Source organism: Calliphora vicina, chromosome 5 (assembly GCF_958450345.1).
Source record: "Calliphora vicina chromosome 5, idCalVici1.1, whole genome shotgun sequence".
In the NCBI taxonomy this organism is placed as follows: domain Eukaryota; kingdom Metazoa; phylum Arthropoda; class Insecta; order Diptera; family Calliphoridae; genus Calliphora; species Calliphora vicina.
The window spans coordinates 63,015,374-63,037,320 of record NC_088784.1 but is presented as its reverse complement, the minus strand read 5'-3'; the positions used below and the strand labels follow the sequence as shown (position 1 = coordinate 63,037,320).

The 21,947-nt window shown below is 29.5% G+C and overlaps 1 protein-coding gene across 2 annotated transcripts in view; it reads right to left on the bottom strand.

Moving 5' to 3' along the window:
• Sesn (Sestrin) overlaps window positions 1–21,947 on the bottom strand; it is a 140,963-nt gene that overhangs the window by 95,891 nt on the left and 23,125 nt on the right. Inside the window, exon 1 of one of the 2 annotated variants that reach the window (XM_065511060.1) lies at window positions 5,648–5,846. The exons of the other annotated variant lie outside the window; for it this stretch is intronic. The gene's annotated coding sequence lies outside the window, so the exon portion shown is untranslated. Of the gene's footprint in view, window positions 1–5,647; window positions 5,847–21,947 lie in introns of those variants that run through there. 2 annotated transcript variants of the gene reach the window in all.

Sequence of the window (21,947 nt, the reverse complement as noted above, 5' to 3'; positions counted from 1 at the left end):
AAAGTTCAAGAAGGCGTGGTCGGCCAAAGAATACATGGAGACGCACGTTACTCCAAGATCTAGGACAGTGCAATCTTACATGGAAACAAATCGTGTAAGATGGAGATGCTTTGTGGAAGCCATATGCTCCCAAAGGGGTGAGGGGTAAGAAAAACAGGTTAGTAATAATATTCTAAATTTGTTTTATTAAATAATCCTTGTTTTTTCTGAAATCCTTATAGTTTTGAAAATACTTGTTACTCAATGCATTTTGTTGTTGTATCAGACATATGATTTGTGTTATTTTTGTTTGACAAAACTGAGTGTCGCGTCTCTATAAATAATTCTCTATGGCCATTAGCATTTTAGGTGGGTGACGTTATAAATCTTCACAAATTTTCTATAAAACATGCAAACCCCTGTATTAATATTCATACATTGTAAGTATGTGCATATCAACAACATTGTATATATTTTGTTGACACTCTCTTATTTTCTATTTTATTTTTCTTGTTATCGTTGTTATTGTCGTTATTATTATTATTGTTAATGCATTTATGAATTTACATACAAACATGCATGTCTGTACATGTTTATCAATACATACATTCATACATATGTATTTAGCATTGTTAGACTGACAGAGAGTCTGTCTGCTGCAAAAGAAAATATCAAAGATAATTGAAATGACATGTAGTATTACTGTCAAAACAGTTAGTTGTTGTTGTTGTTGTTGTTATTGTCACAATTGTTAAGTAATATGATTTACTTACTTGTCGCTGTTGTTATTGGTGTCTAAGTGTAGCAACAGCAGCTATAATAAAATGACAACAAACAATATGAAATGTTCATAATACTGCAGGCATTAAATAGAATTTCATTTTATTTTTGTAATTCTAATCTTCTGTTTGGTTTCTTGTTTACTTTATTTTATTCCAGTATACGAGTATTAAACAAGAAGACTGACTACATGTTGTTTTCGAATTTTTACATAAAAAGAGATGGTAAACTAACTACAACAACAAAATGTTGTTAAAGCCAAAGTAAACTACATATTTGTAGTCGTATTAAAATGATATTTAAATATTTTTGGTTGATCGTAGGTAGATTTTAACTAGAACGAAGAATAATAAAACTACGCTTTGAAAACTTTTTCAAAATTCTAAATGTATTTATTGTATGTAAATAAATAATATTAATAACACAATCCTCTCGTATATACAAACCACATTCATACTTATTTGTTTCATTTCAGTTAATCTGTCTGTCTGTATCTGTGCATAAATAAATAAATAAAACACTGAGTGACTGAACAATGGAAACTTTTTTTGAAAAAAAAAAATGTATTTTTCGTCTAAGATAATGAAAAATTGTGACTAATATTGTTCTACATACTTCATGCAGTGAGTGATAATTTAATGGAAACTTTTGAAAATGTAGTCATGACGAATGATTTAATGCATTTTTAATTTAAATTGTTGTTAAGTATATTACGGTTTTTTTGTTTTATTTTTTATTCGAAAAAGTGAGGATCGAACTTTTTCGTACAATGTTAAGCCGTGCATCTGAAGTTTAAAAATGCATTTACATACAAGGGAAATTTTGATTTTTTTTAATTTTCGTAAAAATTTTATTATTGGATATTACTTCTCTCCTTTTTAATTTAACTTATACTGAATTATCTAAAAAGTTATAAATGACATTCCTGTGTTTGAGATATCATCTCCATTTTTTATCGTTTGAAAGTGCTATCGATGTCATTATGTATGGAATATAACATCGTGCTAATATTCGCCGCGGCTTCGCTGGGTGTCTCCCATCCGAAATGTCCTATTTTCCATGACTCTGGCGCATAAATCAGTCTGAATTTTACCGATGGCATGGGTAATATTGGCTTTGAGGTAAACCGTTATGTTAAGAAAATCCCACAGGAAAAATTATAATGGGGCCAAATCGCACGATATCGGTGACCAGTTCACAGAAACCCTATTTTGAAAAAAAAAAATTATCATTTGCACGTGTTGTTGAGCGGAATAACTGTACATTGTGATATGACAAAACAAACTGAATAAATGACAGCCAATTCGACAAATGCAGCCTCAAGAGTATTGTCAAAATTTCGGAAGTTTGTATTGGAAGACCGTTTATGAAACAAATTTACAAATTGTTCATGCTTAATCCTTGTATAAATTAGCCTTGGTTTGAGGTAAAGGGAAATGCAAGGCGAATTTAATGAAGTGACAGCATGATTCAAGCAAATTGAGTCAAATTCATAAATTTTTTTATATGAAGACCCCATGAGTAGCGAATTATTTTTTTATGTTGTTTAGTTAAGGCCACCTTGCATAAATTCGCCTTGGTGAAACTATCCAGATTTACGGTTTTCAATAATCCAAATGTTGCATTTTAGTCAGTCAGTGCAATCTAGAAAATCACTTTAAACTCATTTATCTTATTATTTTACAAATTATTAAAGAAAAATTATCTACACCATAGCAGACAGATATGCAATTTCATTTGTGTATGTCCTCTCTTAGAGCTGGCAAGTTTGTAGTTCTGAAATACAATTAAAATTTCTAAAATATGATTAAACAAATCTGGAAATAATGCAGATAAACAATCGGGAAAACTTTCATTTCAATGCTAATTATTCAAAATAGAATTATAGTATTTGATTCTCCTGGTAAGACCGAGGCCACGCAATGAGCGGCTAGCGTCAGAGCGATGAGCGTCAAAAAATTAAAACATATGAAATACTATCGCTTAGCCTCTCAGAAATGCCGCTCATTGCGTGGCCACTTAGCCGATCATTGCGTGGCTTGGGCCTTAGAGAGTGATAAAGTCTGCGTCACCTGCGAGTCGTATGATTATTAAGGAATCAGATATGACATTTTTAGGATGAACGCTTCTTTTTGAATTTTATTGAATTCAAATTTATTTTTTGCTACAAAATGTGCCACTATTAATTTGTCAAGTTATTTTTTGCCGATTGACTTCTCAAGTGGTATTTTATCATCATTACTAGGGTGATCGTCCCGGTTTTTAATAACCGGTTTTTTTGGTAAGGTCGGTTTCGGTTTTTTTTGAAAAGCTCACATTTCGAATATCGAAGAATCCGGGGTTTTCTCCTCGAATAGCCGGTTTTTTCTAAAAGATATACTCCAAAGCATTTAAACTGTGTTTTACCTATCCCTAAGAGATTATTTTACCTTCATAAGTTCTTCAAATTTACTGACGTTAACGATCTTCATGTCAAATTTGACACAAATAGAAAATAGATTTAAAAAAACCTAACGTATTTGTTAACATTTGAAATTGAATTAAAGTCATAAAATATCAAAAATATCAGCCACTAACTTTTAGAAAAATTAAATATTAATTTCAAAAATATAACTTTTTTCTTCTTATTTCTAGGCGTTTTAATATTTTTCAAAAAAAACCGGTTAACCGGTTATTATAAAATTGCAATTTTTCGAAGAAACCGAAAACCGGTTTCTAAAAAATGTCGAAGAATCGATCACCCTAATCATTACTGTGGACTTTGCGATATACCCACCACCAATATATTGTAATACAGGAACCGATTTTTGTGCATTGTTTTTAAACGTGTGACGATTAAAAAATTCATAATATTTTGGTTGGACCGATTTTAACCAATAGCAATAGCAACATTTGGATTTGGTTAATTATTTATAGCACCAATTTGAAATTTTTCAATACTTTGTTAACCAAATTCTACAAGTTTAACAATTGGAATCCCGCAATCTAAACTCTAAGGATTTCGGGAAAAACTTATTAATTCACTTAAACACAAATATCAAAATAAATATAATTTCCAAACTACTGGGTCCCAATTTGCGCAAATTAATTTCGATTGAAATCTCTATAGAACTTAAATATCGATATCTAATGCACACCTATCATTTACCCCCTGCTTAAATTTCTTTGAAACTTGTAACTTCAAAAGTTGAGTTGGATTTTCAGAATATGCCATGGTCTTTGAATATATCCGTTTACAGTAGGCCAAAGTTGATTATTGCAATGTGATAAACATGAGCACATTTTTTTCATTCTATTAGTTCATTTTCAAATTTGTATGAAAAATGGCAAATTTTTTTACAAACCATCGTTTCTATTCTCCTATTATTGCTAATCTTATTTAATATTTCTTAAAATTTGCAGATAGAAAAATTTTGGAAATGCACCCAATAACCAACATGGATCAAATATCAGACATTTTTTGAACAAAACTTAAAGTTTTTGAGTCTGTAAAAAATATATATTTTGAATTTGAAAAATATGTTTAATCAAATTGTATGGAATAATAATTTCAGAAAGCTATTGCAAATGTGTTTTGTGAAAAAACAGAAATTTTTACAATAGATTTCTAAAGGAGTACAGTTTTTTTATAAACATTTTTATTTTGTTTAGAAAAAGTACCAAAAATCAGTTCAATTTTGTTCTCAAAAAAATACCAAAACACATTCGAGATATTTTTATGAAAATATCAATTCGATTTAAATTTTATTCCCATCTTTAATACTTTAGATTTGGTATAAAAAGTATAAAAATTAAGTTTTTACCCACGTGTATTAACACGTGTTAGCTTCTTTATTGACGGCATTAATCTTCTTTTTGAATTTTGATTCCATCTGTCTTAATTTCGGACATATTAGGTTACAGATTTTAGACGTTCTTACCCTTTTATCTATCGAATTTTAAAAAATCTCTTCTTTTAAATCTTCGTATATAAAAAAAAAAACCACACGTTTTTTGTGGTACACTTTTAAGTATGTTATTGTCCACCAATATTGGTGAAACATTTTAAACCATAAAATGTTATTTTCTCTAGATATGCACAATGTAAAAATTTATTTCAAAATTCTTTCCATAAAGGTGAAGTGGTCCAGTGGTTCCATCGTTTTTGAAGTGGTCGAATTTCGGCCACTGGGAGACCCTAGTACATTAAAATATAATTACAATTTAGATATTTACGAAAAGTATATACAATTTCCAACCTGTTGATAAAAAAATAGGTTTATTTTATTATTTCCACGAGCCAAAAATCCTATTTGACATTTGTAATAACTCAATTATTTTTCAAACGATTTATGATTTGTTCATCTTTTCAGAAAGGTAATTCTGTATAGATTACGATTTAAAATAAAAAATAATATACAATAACAGAATTTTTAATAAAACTAAACAAAATTAATGGTTCCTTTTGTAAGGACATGTTAAAACTTCAGAACCGATTAAGCACAAGTTAACATTGTCCGATTTGACTTATATTAGCATTAACTTAAAAAGGAACTTTGCACTAAAAACACTAAATGTATTCGAACAATTTAGCGAATTGTAACCCAAACTGATTAGCATTCAAAATATTATCAATATCTACAGGATAACGATGATGCTGTCCAAATACATATATATTTATGCTGAAAATGTATTTTTTTTATATTTTTTTGTTTAATACCATAAAATTATTTTCGTTTAAGGATCTAAAATAAAATCAGTTTAATTTTTACAAACATAAAATGTTTAAGGATCAAAAAAATTATCACATTAATTTTTTCCATTACACTGATTTTTATAGAGAAAATCACTCAATCAATTTACTTCCTTGATCACACATATTTTAAACACTTTGGTAAAAAATACTCACACAAATTTCTTTTTTTTAAGACAAATTTTTTTGCATTTAAAATTTGTAAATGACAAATATTATTTTAATGGTAACACTTGAATTTTATATTCAACACTTGTAGACAAATACGCGCCGAAAGATTTTTTCGTTTTTCTGTTTTTTTTTCTATTATTTTCAAATCGATCATCAACTATTGTGTTTAGAAACGCCGACAGTTTTTGCGAACTGAACCGATCTGAACGATGTGAACGTTCAGAATGAATATGGGCCGTTGTATGAAAAATATTTGTAACAGAACAAAAACACAAGGCAGAAAAACAAAAGACAAAAGAAAAGAAAAAACACAAAAGTTCCCACACTGATTAGGCGGCACGGCACGAAGCGCTGCAACCACAGGCACAGCCACCACCGTACGCCAAAAACGAAAAGAAACGTTGTTGGCTGCACTAAAAATTTTAACAAAAATATAATAAATGCATACAAAACGACAACAACAATTTCAAGTGGTGGAACAAAAACAACAACAACAAACTATTGAACTGAGCCAAAATGACGACAAAGACTAGAAACAACAAAAAACAAGAATCAAAATAAAATTTAAAAAAAGAAAAGAAAATCTAAACAATTTTGAAAACAAAAACAGCCGGTACAAGATGCACTCAAAAACAACAACAACAATAATAATAATAAATATGTAGTACAAAACAACAACTTAAGAAAATTTTAATGAAAAATTCATATTGTTGTTGTTCTTTGCTGCTGATCTTACAACAACATGAACAACAAGCAACCAACCAAACTATCTATAAATGTATGTATGTATCTAGATATCGTGCAGGTTGTTTATAGAAAATCTTAGAGATGTTTTTTTTTCAAGTTGTTTTTGTGCTATGGTTGAATAGTTGAGTTTTTCAATCGCAAAACCTAATGTAAACAGAAAAAAATTGGTAATTCACGAGTTGAAAAGGCACTACATTTACATAGAAATCTGGCTTTACAAAATAAATAGTTTGGATTCGAATCTAGATAAATATCCATTAATGATCTGACATGTACCCATTACCATCTGCGGCCAAAAAAGGTTAATTTAGAAAAATTGTTTTTAAATTTTAAAGATTTTAATGGAACAAAATATTAAAATCCGAAAAAATAAATAATTAGGTCAATACTTCTTGTAATTTAATCGTACCTGCAATTGAATTTCGTAATTTTTTACAATAATATGGTCAATAGTCTAATACTTCCTACACACAGAAAACAGATTCGTGATAGCATTTGTTGCCAGTCGAATCATTCGGTTGCACGTATATAATATTTCGGTTCTATCAACAGAAAGTCAGTTGATAAAGAAGAATTTCGGTTGAAGCAACCATTTATTTGTTACAACTTCTAAAATTTTGTAGCCACAACTGTAAAATTTGGTCACTAAGGTAGAATCATTCGATTGGCAACAAATTCGGTTGCTATCACGAATCTGTTTTCTCTGTGTACTTCCTAGGTTTGAATTCTTACCAAACCACCCTGTTACACTTATGGAGGCATTCAGCCTTCTGATGTCTGTTACCGATATCAGAGCCATCAGTTCGTGAAGGAAGGATTCGCCCTGGCTTTCCAATATCTGGCCAGTATGAGCCGGGCAGTGGCAGAGGAGATGCTTTACATACCCATTATTTTCCTCATTATATGCAAGAATCAATCTCCTAGCATACACACCCATCAGACATTGAGCTGTGATCACTGCAACTAGAGTATCCAAAACCGAAAACCGGTCAACCGGTTTTTTCATCTTTGTAATCTTCACCGGTTTCGGTTTTTTGACAAACCGGTTTTTGTATGACGGTAACCGATTTTAATGAAATATATTTTCTGAAACTCATTCAAACATATTTATGAAAAACACACTTTTTCGGTTAAACCGGAAATGTTTATCAGTATTTGTTCTTGTCGGCGCAAAGCACATGGTCTCAAGCGACCAAGGGATATTGTGGTTTCCTGGTATCCAGAAGAATCCATCAATAAGAGATTTCTGGACGGGCAGACTGTCAGTGTAAGTCCGAATACCCCACGGTAAACTCGGCCTACACTTGAAATTATACCTATTTATCATATGTAATAAAAGCCAAACGGCTGTACCGGTTTAAAAGATTTTTTGGATTTTAGCTTTTTGAATGCTCCTTTAACATTTTACATACACTAACTAAACTACCTAATATTCCAATTCATTATTTCATTAGTTCACTTAAAAGTTACTCCAATTTTGCCAATTTATTTGAATAACAGACGAATTCACAAACATTTTACTTCATATTAATAAAATACTCACGTTCGTCATTATTTTTCTTTTTTTGATTGTTAAAATCTATCAGCTGTTATTAATAAAACATTTATCAGAAGTTGACACATAATTTACTGCACTCAATCGCATTTTGCTAACTCATTTATAAACCGATATTTCGAAATCGATAAAGGTAAAGCAATGTTATCAAAAACTCTTAATAGATTTGTTTAATTTGTTATGTTTCTTTTTTTATATTAAAGCAACAAATTTTAATTTTGGAATAATATAAATTTTTAATTTTGGTCAAAAAGAAGTGTGAAAATTTCGTATAGTGTACTAGTTCGGTAAACTAAAAGACACAAGGAGTGCAGTAATCTATGATGTCTGGGAATCCTTCCAGACGGCCCAATGTGGTTTTTTGGCTAAAGTTCCTTCGGTTATATACGCCAGTAGTATCGAGTTTAAAGTCGCATTAGGAGTAATGCTTTTGGACCAAGGTAAACTGGAAGCCAATTTAACATGGGACTTCCTTGAGAAAAGTACAAAATAAGTTTACGAAGGAATCTCACTGTGTCCACTCTTGATACTCCTGACACTGCCACGGAGACATCATCCAATTACAGAACAGTCTGTTAACTAACGTGACAAATTAATAGTGCCAAGTTTTGCAGCAAAACATAAATTTTAATTCAATAAAATTTCCAAACACCTTGAATTTCCAAACACTCTGATTCCTTAAATATAGTGACACAAAATTTATCACTATCTAACAATGAGAACCAAACATATTGAACTGGTCGCCACAATTCTGGTTTTGAATAATTTGCATTCAACCAAATGTATTTGAGAAATTTCAGAATTTTTTAGTTATATTTTAGACATTTCTAATTGTATTTCAGAAAGCCCTAAAAGATTAAAGCGTCAAGATTATTGAAGAACAAATATCTTAAATCGCTCCAGTTGTACATTTTTATACCCTTCACCTTCGTGAGAAGGGTATATATAAGTTTGTCATTTCGTTTGTAATTTCCACAATATAATTTTTCGACAATATAAAGTACATATATATATTCTGGATCCTTATAGATAGCGGAGTCGATTAAGCCATGTCCGTCTGTTTGTCTGTCTGTCCGTCTGTCTGTTGAAATCAATTTTCTGAAGACCCCAGATATCTTCGGGATCCAAATCTTCAATAATTCTGTCAGACATGCTTTCGAGAAGTTTCCTATTTAAAATCAGCAAAATCGGTCCACAAATGGCTGAGATATGAGGAAAAAACCAGGACAACCTCGATTTTTGACCTATATCTGGATTACCAAGTCATTAATATAGACAATATGGATATCTAATGATAGATATTTCAAAGACCTTTGCAACAACATAGTAAGTTGGACCTACAATGAGTCAAAATCGGCAAAAAAAAATTTAAAAAACAAAAATTTTTTTTTTAAATTTAGAAAAAAAAAATTTAAAATAATAATTCGAAAAAAGCTTCGGCATAGCCGAATATAGCTCTCTTACTTGATTTTTAATAATTTGTAAAATAATAAGATAAATGAGTTCAAAGTGATTCTGAGCGTTTTCTTTTAATGCACTGACTATTTATTAGGGTTATTGAAAACCGTCAATCTGAATAGCTTCACCCAAGGCGAATTTATACAAGGTTGCCTTAACTAAATAACATAATGGGAATGTTAATCTTCATATATAACAAATTAATGAATTTGACTCAATTTGCTTGAATCATGCTGTCACAAACCAAGGAGAATTTAAACTTTTTTCATAAAAGGTCTCCCAATAGAGACTTTTGAATATTGACGATAGCGGTCATACTGTTGAAGCCACATCTATCGAATTGGCTGTCTTTTATGGACATTGTTTTGCCAAGTCACCATGGACGGAAATTGGAGTTCTGTTTGCGCAAGATTCCGCGAGTGTATTAACAAACAAAATTGTCAAATTTGGAACGATACCAATCCACATGAGATCCAAGAGCGTCCAATGCATTCCGAAAAAATCACTGTTTGTTGATGATTTTTGGCTAGTGGCATCATCGGTCCATATATATTTGAGAATGACGTTGGCCAGGCCATCGCCGTCATATTGAAAAACACACATGGTCGAATTTGGAATGCATTCCGAAAAAGTCACTGTTTGGAGAGGATTTTGGGCTAGCGGCATCATCGGTCCATATATCTTTGGTTAGGCCATCACCGTCAACTGCTAGCGCTATAGGTCGATGATCAACACCTTCTTTTGCCCTGAATTGGATGATATGGACACCAACGACATTTGGTTTTAACATACGTGCAACAAAACTCATGCCACCCACATTGAACATTCAGCATCCACCTTACGTGGATGTGATTTGAACTGGCCATGGAATATGCTACAAAACAACAGCGGTCCTCAAAGTCAAAGGTCATGAAAAATGGATAATTCTCCAGTGAAGCCTCGGCAGACATTTGCACGATGTAATATTCCATACATTTCCATATTTCAAAGATAAAAAGAAACCAACTTTGTTGTACTGTTTGGAATACTCAATATATATAAATCCCAGTCATTCGCAGATAAAGCGAAAATATTGTATGTGCTTGGGCCTTCAAGTTACAGTAGTTGCCACTGATAAATATAGATATGAACCAGCTGACAAAACTGGTACAAAACATAAAAATAATCATACGCTCTACAAATTACAAAACTGGTACAAAACTTCAAAATAATCATACGGTTCGAGATTATTTTTTGACATTTGCCATTAGTTCCATAGATGTACTAATATGTGCTGCCTTCAATAACATCAAGGTATATTTAATAAGATGTACTCGTTAGCTCAGCTGACATCAGCTGTCAAAATTTGTATTTAAGTTTGATAACATTGGAGAGTGTCAAAATAAAAACGGTTTTAAAAAAGAAAAAAATAATGCAAATAAATAAGTGTGCAACAATTTGACGAAATACACATTTCTTCTATTCTAGCACGAGGATTTATTATTTTTGAATTCGCCTTTATTGACAGTTGGGAGTTTTAACAAAAACAAAATGCCTGCTGTTTTTGTATAGTTGTATTTGTTGAATTAAACCACCGATTTTAATTTGCATTATGTTAAAACGAATTTAGAACTTTTTAACTAAATAGAAATTCTAAATTTAAATTTATCTAAATAGTAGGGTGTTTAAAATTCAATAAAAATGTAAATATTTGAAGCAAATGTTTAAACGGCTACTAATGCACTCGCTCGTTTTGATACCACACAAAACACCACACTAAAGAGCAAAAAAAAAAATCAAATATATTTTATTTTAATTTTAAGCATTGCGTTGAAAAACAACAAGAAAAATAAATAAACTGATGCAATTTTTAACATTTAATTACCACAAAAAAAATATATATAAATAATTTGTTTCTTTCTTTTTTTTTGCAAAACATTTTAAGTATTAAACGCAAATAAATATGTGAGCGAGTAATTTTATTGCAATAAAGAAAAAAATCAAAAAAAAAAAATATCCAATAAAAAACTCACAACAATCTGGTTTGTTGGCAGCAGATGCTAAATGTTGTCACTAAAAAATATTTCAATTTTTTTATTTATTTTTTGTCTAAATGAATACAATTTAAGACAAAAACAAAATTGTTTTGCCTGTTGCAATCGCACATCTGTGCCGCTAATGTTGCTGACAAAATGATCATCATTATCATCATGTTGTTTACAAACATGATCATCAGGCTGACAATAATAATGATGATGTTGTTCATGTTGATGTTAAGAGTTTACAGCAAAATTTAGAATTATTATTATTATTATGCATTATAAATGTTTAAATTTTGGTGTTTTTTTTTAAAAAAATGTTTAAAACAAATTGTGTATTACAAACAAAATTAAGGCTAATAAAAACTAGCAATTAATAATGCTCTAGAATTAGGGTTATTTTGGTTGGCAAAAATTGTATAATTTATTGAAAAATTTAACAAAATTTTTTTATTATTCATACAGAAATGTAAAGCGTATCAGATTTACTCTAGTTTTTAAATTATATACACAAAATGGCTGATTGTTTTTTTGCTGAAAACTGCTGCCAGTTAGTTTCGAAAAATTTAATGCATAACATTGGGATTTGAAAAAAAAATAATGTAGAAATATAATTGTTAATATCATAAAATTGTTATCAAACTAAATTATTAACAAACTACCTAAATAGACGATTAACAATGCACAGTGGGGCAGAATCGAAATTTTTGGGAAATAAATCTGGCATTTCTAAACGGCTGGTCCGATCGGAATAAAATTTGACGTAGCCAATGAGAATTCGAAAATATTTACATGTCAAATATTATCTTTTCTAAATCATTAATTTTCAACTGTTATTTAGGTCAAAATGTTACCTATCATCATCCTTGCTGAAAACCTTAGAGAGAATCATCGACATCCATATACGAGTGTCTTTGAATCAAGAATCACTATCTTCTTCTCAACACGCCTACATAAAAGGCAAATCTGTTGAGACAGCACTTCACTCCTTTGTGGGATATATCGAGAAATCCCTTGAATTTGGCAATTTCACATTAGTGGCCTTTCTGGATATAGAAGGAGTTTTCAGTAATGTAGTATAAACTCAAGCAAGACCGAGCTTGTACTGTTCACAAGGAAGTACAAGGTCTTTCACTTCTCGCTTTCGTGATTAAATGGTGAACTAACGCTATAGGACAGAGCAAAATATTTGGGAGTTATTCTGGATAGTAGACTATCCTGGAAACCCAATATCCTTTCAATGACATCAAAAGCCTTAACGGCACTGTATGTCTGTAAGAAGGTTAATTGGCTATTTCATAGGGTCACCAAGCCGATATTATTCTATGGAGTCTCTGTATGGTGGGAGACACCAAGGTTCAATTTGTATGGTATTCGAGAGTGTTTTAAGGAGAACGGCAATCCTGATAATAAGAGCTCTAAGAACGACTGCAACAAAGTCGCTCTTTACTATACTGAACTGGATCTATGTGGATCTAAAGACCAGGAAAATGGCATTCATTTCGGCCTTTAGGCTAAATGCGATTGGCGCGTGGAAACATGCTCCATACAGAATCTTCCGGATAATATTGATTACTGCATCTCTAGGACCTTTCTATCGAGGAACTTCGGTTTCTCAATTCCGTACAACACGGAATAAATGGACGGACCTCTACATAACACAACAAGTCTCTCAGTCTACACGGACGATTCTAGGAAGGCAGATCGGATTCGCATAGGTGTCTATATTCAGGAATTCGAAACTAGGCTATCTTTAGAATGAATGTAGCATTATTCAAGCTGAAATATCGGCCATTAAAGGGCGGATAACTGGCTCGTATATATACTGACAGTCAGACCGCAATAAAATCTCTGACAGGTGTGTACACATCTAACTTAATCCAGGAATGCTGAGCATCCTTAAACAGGATGGCGAGACATTCAACAGTCGTACTCATATGTGTACGTGAACACGGAGATATTACGGGCAACTGTGCAACTGTGTTACGGACACATAGACTTCCTTAAATAGTTTGTCTGAGCTTTCGGATATGAAGCTAGAGTGCATCAATGCCTTTATCAGGTATAGCAAATGGCTAATTAGGTCATACACGGAAATCTCAATGGAGAGTCCTATTATCCGTCAATCAACTGGTGCCTAATAATAATAATATTCTCCTCTCTTTATCGGACCTCCTTCCTCTTCACTTCTTCATTACATCTGACTTCCCCTTCTCCTTTCATTTCTATCTGTCCCTTGTTTTTCTTTCTTTCTTTATTTTCAGACCTGAACCCAAGTGAGCAGCTCTCTTTCCAATCTTCACTATGCGGCTGTCTGGGAAGCTAACCTAAAAACACCTGTTGTGGGATGGATGATGAATCTTATGTCCTGGCAGACTTTTCACAACTTCCGGTCAAGATTTTTATGTGGCTGATGGACGATATAATGTTCAAGAACAATATCGGACAAAAAAAACAAACAAAACTTTCCCAAGAAGTTCCTTGTGTGGCAAGCCATTTGCAGTTGTGGCAAAAGAAGCCAATTATTTGTGACATTAGGCACGATAGAAATAGAAAAATATATTACTGAGTGTACAAAAACGCTTTTCACCTTTGACTTCATATTTCTGGACCGATTTGGCATCATGCCACTTTAGAAAAAGGCCTTTGAATGGTATATAAATTTTGTGCCACGGGAGGTGGTAAATCCACCCAACTGCCCAGAACTTCGGCCTGTAGAAAGGTGTTGGGCTCTTGTATAAAATCTTTAAAAGGAGGATTACCGAGTAATATGTCAATATTTTAATGTTTAAGGAATTTGTACAATATTTGAATAAATTTACGTATTTTTGAGAATTTTTATATTGAACGATTACGTTTTATTTAACTTAATACAAATATAAGTTTTTTTTACTCACTCTTTATCGTACAATCGGATCAAAAACATCGTTTTCAATGTTGCATAGTCCCTAGATATTTCACTTTAGCTCCTTGTGACCCTGTTCCCCAAAGGGTACAAATTCAAAACATAAACTTTTCTATAGCTAAGCGAAGTTTTATTAAAATCAGACTTTCTGTCTAGAAATTACAGATTTATTTCCATTTTTTTTAAATTCTCTCCACTCTGCTGTGCTCTGCTTGTTTTTCTCACTGTTTAGTGTTGCCAACCCTCTTTCATTCGTGGAAATTTCAAATTTTCCGTTAAATGTAATCGAATTGTTATTGTCATTAAATTATGTATTTTTTATTTATTTGTCATCTCACAAAATTAAGAAAATATAAGAAATTTGATTTGATTTGTTTTCTTAATGGCGAATGCAAATTAGTTTGACACTCGACTGTTGCCTTGAATCAATAATTTTTTTTATAACAAAAAATACAACGACAACAACGAACATAATAAATAATAAACTCAATGAATTTGTTTTCTTGTTTTCGTTCATCCATTAATTTAAGAAAATTTGTGCGTTTTTATTTTGTTTATTTAATTTATCTAACGCTTATGACAAATTGCAAGAGTCATCAAACCACAACATCTAAACAATAATAATAACAACTGTTCATTTTGGCAGTATGTTCAGTTTGAATGTTAATTTGAGCGTTTAACGTTCAGTGAGTATCACTAAAAGTAGGTTCAGTGTTAGATTCAAATGATTTTTGGGGAATTTAAAGAATTTTTTATTGTTAATAATTAAAAGAATGTCCTATTGTAGTATATTTAAAATTCTACTCACTGCACTAATATTATTCATAATTGTATTTATTGTGTTTTCTTTTTTGTCGGTGAATTTCAAAATTTTTAAAACATACATGCAAACATATCCATATATATTTGTATCTAACCCACAGTGTGATATTTTAAACAGTTTCTTTGTGACAGAATTTCAATAGACAATTCGTCGCTTTTTTAAATAAAAAAATGCAAATTGTTGTGTTTTGTATTTGTCATCTGTCAGTTTGTTTGTCTTAAAAACAAAATTATTGCAACAAATAAGAGTTCATTAAAACATAGTGAGTTTTTTTTATAAAAATAAAAATTGATTTATTTTATAAATTGCTGATATACATTAAAAAAAAAAACAAAAAATATAAAAAAAAACTTCTTAACAGACAAAAACCAATTATGAGTATGATTGATGTTGAAAATTTGTATTGGTTTTTTTCTGTTATTTTATAAATAATTATTTTTTTTATTATTTATTCATTTAACAAAGTAACACATGTTTTCAAAAATGCAATAATTATTTATAATTTTTCAATGGAGTGAATGAACCGAATTTTATTTGAATTTATTTAATCAATAAAAAAATATTCACAAACAAGTAGGAGTTATACTAGGAGGTTTGTATGATAAGTTTTTGATGTATTTTTTCAAAAAAAAAATATTGTTCAATAAATTAATAAATAAATGAGAATAAATGACAGATATGTATCCTTCAAAATTTCATACATATAAGTTATTAAAACAAAGCTCATGTTTTTCAAAACAGAAATTACAGAATATAGTTTTCAAAAATATTTCCATTGTTTTATCACTCACTCTACATTGTTATAAGAATTTTACACCTGCATTAAAATTTATAAAGCAAATTACCTGTCTCTTACATAATTTATATTCAAAAACAAATTTGAAAAACCATAAAAAGAAAGAAAAAAAAGATCAACGTTCTATAGTTTTTGTTTTTAAAATTTCAAAATCTATTTTTAAAGTTTTACTCACGAGATGTGCATTGGTTCTAGTGTTCAAAATTTACTTTTTATTTTACACAGAAATAGCGGTGTGCCAAACAAGTGTGAATAAGATAAATTGTTCAGATTCTTAATCAATGCGTTTTATTTTGGTGGGTTGTTGGGTATGAGTAGTTTTATGCAAAAACTTGCATCATTTTTACCAAAAAAAATAAAATCAAATATACAATTGATTTAAATTAGCAACAGATGTAGAATTTTATCACATGATTTTTAATTTGGAATACTAAATGCAAACATCTGTATTTTTGTTGCATTTCATGTAAATAACAAATGACAAATAATATTTTTCCAATATGATAAACAAAAGCTATACCCTATGTCGTCTATACCTGATAATTTTTTGTTATGATAAACGTCAAAATGGTTGTCAAGATAAATAAATAGCATTTATTAATATTATTACTTTGTTTTCACAAAATTGTTAGTGATTTTGTTCTTGACAACAAACGTCATTAAATGTTATTGTCAAGTATAGACAGGGAGTTAGAGATTGGGTCTGATTCAGTAAATCCGGCAAAATGATTTTCATATAAATTCAAATATTTAATCGTCTGTGTTTACTAAAATATTTAAAAGTTTAAACCTTTTCAGACAATATGATGATTTAAATACAATGAACATTTGTTGACTAATTATGCGTTTTTACCAGATGATATTTACTTATTTATTTATATATTTATTTATTTAGATGTGGGACAAAAACAAAATTTTTTTTTTTTGTATTTTTATTTTATGTTTTTCAGCGTTTAAAATGTTGTCAACTAACTAACCCCTCACAACATGTGAGTGAACATGGTCATGTGTAATTGTAATACGCGCTTTCCCATTTATTTGATCACATACTGATTTTAATTAAATTTAATTAATTAATTGACTTCAATTAGTTACTTGACAGCTATTTAGTATGATGATAAAATAACAAAACAAAATAGAAACAAATGAAAAATGAACACAAACAAATAAAGCTAAAAATTTATTTTATTTAAATAAGAAATTTCTTTGAATAGTTCATTTTAAATACATAAATACAAAGTATTTCAAATTAATATTAACTGACAAGTGAAATTATGAAATAAATTAGGGTAATTTTTCATTTAGCTGTAAAATGTCAATAAACCACAATTGTTAATGATTTGTTTTAAATTTTTCCTAAAGAGAAAAATATTGAAAACAAATTTTAACAAACAATTAGCAAATATTGTACTAAATGCACGTGTTAAAATTACTATTTATTTGGCAAATGTTTTTTTTGAATCATTGCTTTTGTTTGTTTTTTATTTGAATTTAAAGAAAAACTGTAAAATTTCGGCTGTTGTTGTGAAAATGTATTAACATTTAAATACAAATTAAAATTGTAAACCTAGATATAAATATTAGGCAGTTTATTTTCTCTTTATCCAGAAGTGAGGCCTGGATTAGTATGACACTTGGTACACAATTGCAATGTTAACCTGTTTCGCATCAGCACTAAATTTGAATTTGAAATTTTGAATTTAATTTTAACAGTACAGAAATATCTTTCTAATAACATACATAGAGGTGAAGAAAGTATTGTTTGAATTTTTCAGAGTTTAATAAATTATTATAACATGTATAGCAATAACCATAGTCCTATAGAATTCTAAAAATTAATTTATAGTTTAAAAAAGAAACACCACCCTAATGTAATGTAAAAGTAACTAATGACATTCTCAAAGTTGGCATCACTATGCCTGGCTGGCCCTCATTATGGGTATTCAAATTCTGTAAAGTGCCATAATTAAACCATCAACAATTATTATTATATTTTTTGACACTTTGACAGCGTATTTGACACACAAATATTTTTCTTACGTTTTATGTTAAATTTGTTCAATTTAAAATATTTTAGCCAAACATTTAAATGTTTGAAAGAAACTATATTTTCAAAAAATACAAGATAAAAATAAATGTTTTGTAAATTGGGGCCACTTTAAAATAAACATTGTGTTTGGATCCATAAATATATTGGGCATAAGAATAACAAACAAAGTTTATTTGCTTTGTTTTTTTGAAATATTACAAAATTGAACAAACACATATTACATCATTGAAATAGTTTAAACATTTTGTGTTTAAAACAAATAAGCACAATATAATTAATTAAATAAATTGTTTATTAAATGTATCAAGTGTTTGTATTTTAATATTATTTTTCCCCCTCCAAAACACTTGTATAAGAGAGGGTTTTTCGTTTTGTAATTTAATTGAATTTATTATTGACAGATAGACCACACATGGTTTTATTTAATTTTATTACATTCTGAAATTAAATGTTATTTTTTTTGTCGATTTAATTGTGTTAATTTTTTACATAATTGGGGGATTCAAACGGTCTGCTATTAGGCCATATTGTCATAATGTCCTAAAATATTCTTTAATTTAAACTAAAATAATATTTCAGGACATTATGAGAATACGACCTAATAGCTGACCGTTTGAATCCCTCAAATATGTATTAAGCTCATGTTAATTGGTCGGATTACATTAAACCTTCAAATAATTGAACACTTGACTTTTTGTCAGGAAAAATCGATTACGCTATCCCAAAAAAACTCAAATGAAACAGTCGTTAAGTCTATTTTTTATTCATAAAATTATCAATCATCTTCTTAGTCAGGAAATAAATCGAACAATCGATTATTGCAAAAAAGTCGACAAATTGAAAAAGTCGTAAAATCGAATTTTTATTCCAAAATTAAAATGAGCCGATAAGAAAGGCAGCTACCCACAATTTTTCTTATCAACCATATAAATTGTACTTTAAAATAGAATAAAAAGTATATAAAAGTAGACTTTATCCATAAAAGTCTACTACCTGAAAAAGTCGTAACATTGGAAAATTTGTTTTTTTAATCAATAACTGAAAAAGTCGTATAGTTAAGTTTTTATTTTTATTGCAAAATTTAAATAGAAGACCTTTTTCTTATCAACCATAAAAAGTCGACTTTTAGTAAATTAGTAAAAGTCGAAAAGTTGACTTTTTGTTTCAACTATAGGACACTAGTAAACTTTGCAATTATGAATTATATCGTGTGCAAATGTGCTAAGTCCCTTTTCAAAATTTGTTGAAGAGCCTTCAAAACGATTTAAAATCTTTGGTTTTAAATATTACTGAAATCTTTCATTGCATTTTTATTACTTATAATTATAATGTTTTATAATGATAAATAATCACAGTTTAGAAGAAGTGCGTTGGCGACTTATAAGTCCTTTTTTGTGACTTAGCTCATTTTCCATTACTTATTTTGTTGTTTTTAGCTAAATATATTTTCTTATAAAATATTTTCTTTATTTTAAACCATTTAACTCTCGACATTTTATTTAATGTTCCTATTGCCATTAAAGTTGCTCTGAAAACAGATGTAGCTTTAACAATATGGCCGCTATCAACTGTCAAAGTTCGGAAATCCCTATACGAAGACCCCTACATATTATTTTAAGCAAAGTTAGAATTTCTAGATTCTTTACATTTTGATTTAGGCTTTATAGGATATTTTGAAAAAAATATTTGACAAAAACCTTTTCATCGTTTTCAAACTTTTTGCATGTTTGTACAGAAATAAATAAAATTTGAAACTATACACATATGGGGGATTTCATGTCAAGTGAACCAACTTTTGAAATCGATGTCTTCCGATCGGGATGAAATTTGCACCAAGGTTAGCTCTATTGGATAGTAACTCAGACACAATTTTTCAACAACATCGGTCGAGAACTCTCTGAGTTATAGGGGGTAAAATTTTGACAATTTGGTCAAACAGGGGTTTTTTCTTATCCATGTAACTTATTTTTTCGATCTTTCGAAAAAAAATATTTAAAAAAAAAAATAAAAAAATTTTAATATTTTTTTTCCGAAATCAAAAACTTTTTTGACTTTTTTTTAAAATACGCTATTTTTTTTTATTTTTTTTTTTTCTTAAAATAAAGTTTAGATATTTTCCTTGAACACCTACTTGGTCGCTTAGTGGGATGCGAGTGGGATATCTATCAAAATAAATATTTTGTAACTCAAAACATAAAATTTTTGACTTTTTTTGCAAAATCAAAAACTTTGTTGACTTTTTTTTTCAAAATGGACCCTTTTTTAATCTTTTTTTTTAGGTCAAACAAAAGCTTAGATATTATCCTTGAAGACCCTTTTGGTCGCTTAGTGGGATGCGAGTGGGATATCTATCAAAATAAATATTTTTTAACTCAAGACTTACAATTTTTGACTTTTTTTTTTGCAAATACGATTTTTTTTCCAAATGGGCCCTTTTTTTAAAATTTTTTTTGTAGTCAAAAGAAAGCTTAGGTCCATTCCTTTAAGATATTTTTAGTCCCTTAGTGGGATGCGAGTAGGATATCTATCAAAATAAATATTTTGTAACGCAAGACATACAATTTTTTAATTTTTTTTTGCAAAATCAAAATTTTTTTCCAATATGGGCCCTTTTTTAATTTTTTTTTTTGCTCAAAAGAAAGCCTAGGTCCATTCCTTTAAGATATTTTTAGTCCCTTAGTGGGATGCGAGTGGGATATCTATCAAAATAAATGTTTTAACACAAAAATTGTATGTCTTGAGTTACAAAACATTTATTTTGATATATATCCCACTCGCATCCCACTAAGCGATCAAAACCATCTTAAAGGAATAGGCCTAAGCTTTCTTTATAGCAAAAAAAAAAATTACAAAAAGGGCCCATTTTAAAAAAAAGTCAAAAAAGTTTTTGATTTTGCCAAAAAATCAAAAATTGTATATCTTGAGTTACAAAATATTTATTTTGATAGATATCCCACTCGTATCCCACTAAGGGACCTAAAATATCTTAAAGGAATGGACCTAAGCTTTCTTTTGACTAAAAAAAATTTTTTAAAAAAGGGCCCATTTTGAAAAAAAATTCGAATTTGCAAAAAAAAAGTCAATAATTGAATGTCTTGAGTTACAACATTTTTATTTTAATAGATATCCTACTCACATCTTCCTAAGTGATAAAATAGGTCTTAAAGGAAAAGACCTAAGCTTTCTTTTGAGCAAAAAAAATTTTTTAAAAAAAGTCCCATATTGGAAAAAAATTTCGATTTTGCAAAAAAAAATTAAAAAATTGTATGTCTTGCGTTACAAAATATTTATTTTGATAGATATCCCACTCGCATCCCACTAAGGGACTAAAAATATCTTAAAGGAATGGACCTAGGCTTTCTTTTGAGCAAAAAAAAAAATTAAAAAAGGGCCCATATTGGAAAAAAATTTTGATTTTGCAAAAAAAAATTAAAAAATTGTATGTCTTGCGTTACAAAATATTTATTTTGATAGATATCCCACTCGCATCCCACTAAGGGACTAAAAATATCTTAAAGGAATGGACCTAAGCTTTCTTTGACTACAAAAAAAATTTTAAAAAAAGGGCCCATTTGGAAAAAAAATCGTATTTGCAAAAAAAAAAGTCAAAAATTGTAAGTCTTGAGTTAAAAAATATTTATTTTGATAGATATCCCACTCGCATCCCACTAAGCGACCAAAAGGGTCTTCAAGGATAATATCTAAGCTTTTGTTTGACCTAAAAAAAAAGATTAAAAAAGGGTCCATTTTGAAAAAAAAAAGTCAACAAAGTTTTTGATTTTGCAAAAAAAGTCAAAAATTTTATGTTTTGAGTTACAAAATATTTATTTTGATAGATATCCCACTCGCATCCCACTAAGCGACCAAGTAGGTGTTCAAGGAAAATATCTAAACTTTATTTTAAGAAAAAAAAAAAAATAAAAAAAAATAGCG